General features: G+C 36.3%; 1 non-coding gene across 1 annotated transcript, besides 2 other annotated features; it reads right to left on the bottom strand.

Moving 5' to 3' along the window:
* Positions 1 to 967: 967 nt before the first annotated feature.
* On the bottom strand, positions 968 to 1,040 carry VTP21DRAFT_t99. The gene has a single exon. It is a non-coding gene; the product is annotated as a tRNA-Ser (tRNA).
* A 74-nt stretch (positions 1,041 to 1,114) lies between these two features.
* Positions 1,115 to 1,138: a sequence feature (Short protein (VTP21DRAFT_11321, KAL1921605.1) was converted to a misc_feature.).
* A 66-nt stretch (positions 1,139 to 1,204) lies between these two features.
* Positions 1,205 to 1,231: a sequence feature (Short protein (VTP21DRAFT_11321, KAL1921605.1) was converted to a misc_feature.).
* Positions 1,232 to 1,899: the final 668 nt, after the last annotated feature.

Raw genomic sequence — 1,899 nt, 5'->3', positions numbered from 1 at the left:
TGGTTGGAACAGCACATAGTGTAGATCCAACAGTGTTTAATAACAAAGCCGCTGTTATAATATTCCACCCATTCAGGAGATATGAGCATTCAAAGGAAAATTGTTAAAACACGCTGTCACATTTTTCCCTACTTGTACACTTAAATTAACAGTTACGTAAATGAAATATATTTGGCGTTTGTAAAAACATCCAAAGGCTGATAATACAATCTCTCGGTTGAACCTTATCTGCTGAAACATTGAAGTATATAACATGGTTAGTGACTTAGTTTGGCCACATCTCTGCAGCTATCACATCGCGATTCTAATACGAATCTGATATTGGCTTTCTCAAGCGAGTATAGGAACCAAATGCTAGTAAGGCTGACGTCAAGTGTCGAGGGAAAATGAATTAAGGATCTTCTATCGCGCTTTCTGAATTTTTTTTTGGATCTTTATTGAAAAGTATCCTTTTAAGTTAGTATAGTGCCTTGTCAGGAAATACTCTCAAAAAGAAAGAAAAAAATTTTGTCAGGAGAAATATATGTAAGTAGTGGTTGATCGTATGAATACCATACTATTTTTCAAGGACGGTATTATACAAGAGAGGAAAAGAATATAGACTAATATAGAAAGAAAAAAAAAAGGGGGGGGGGGGGGAAACTGGAATGCGGGTGGTAGGGTATTCGGCAAGGTCGTATTGGAGCTAAGTGAGTAAGCCACTAAATCTATTTTTGATCAATCAATGGAAACTTTTATTTAATTTCCATATATTACATGAAGTTAATGTCAATGGACTTAACATAACGAGATATAGGTCCTTGGTCGATAGGCGTTCAATCGATATGCGTGTATCGAAGTTGTCGTGAATAGCATGTACGTGAAACCGATGTAATCTTTGTACCTATCGTAGGAGGGATCCTTTCAATAATGTAGACTCAATTTCTGATCAAGTGGACAGCAGCCACAAACTAAGAGTAAGTGCTGGTGGGGGAAGTGGGATTCGAACCCACGCCGTTCTCATCGGCATCCCAGGGATAGTCCACTACACTAACCCTCCCCCGTAAGCCACTAAATCTAAGCCTCACCTCCATACTGCGCCATCGATCCATATTGTGTTAAACTTCCCCTCAACATGTTACGAGGATATTGGTTTTTGGTACAGAGAAGACACGTAAGCAGTCACTCTGGGATTCGGGGAGTGAGGTGGCGGTCTTTAATGTAGGCCGGTTCACCGGACGACATCACATGACGAGGGATAAGATTATATAGTGCTATGTTATTGATCTTTTGTTGTTTTTTTGTGATCGTTTGTTTTGAAAAGATGCATTTTTAGTTTATCCTTGGGAACATCTATTTTGAGTCATTTTTCTGATTTCCTATCTTTATTTAAATCCATCCATTTTGTCTTGTTGTTCCTCACCAATCTCTTATTTTTCTCTTTTAAGGTGAGGATACACTGGTTATATTATTCTATTAGTATTATTATTAAAACCAATCTCTTATTTTTCTCTTTAAGTCCGTACATCTCTCCACAAGTCTCCAACCGCCCGTAACAAACTGTTGTGTGGAAGATTGGGAGGTGTTGAGATAATGTACGTATCCCGCTAATCCGATTACTATCTTAAGTCTTCTGCAGTCCTTGATGCAGAACACGCACTTAAGATAATGGGAAGTAGACCAAAAAATTATAGAAAAATAAAGAACTTGAATCCTGTATTTTCTTATTACAAAAGGAACATTAAGACTTATATAGTGTTTCTAACTAAAACTGAGTATAACTAAAATAAGAGAAGAATTACATTAAAGAGAAACATTGATAAACTTCTGAGATTACGAATATCTTATCCTTATTCTATATACTATCTTATATTCTACGTAAAACCAATTAAAACCAATCTCTTATTTTTTTTTTTTTGT

Source organism: Calcarisporiella thermophila (genome assembly GCF_041956535.1).
Source record: "Calcarisporiella thermophila strain CBS 279.70 unplaced genomic scaffold VTP21scaffold_8, whole genome shotgun sequence".
NCBI classification, from domain to species: Eukaryota; Fungi; Calcarisporiellomycota; class Calcarisporiellomycetes; order Calcarisporiellales; family Calcarisporiellaceae; genus Calcarisporiella; species Calcarisporiella thermophila.
This window is presented reverse-complemented; position numbering and strand designations above follow the sequence as displayed.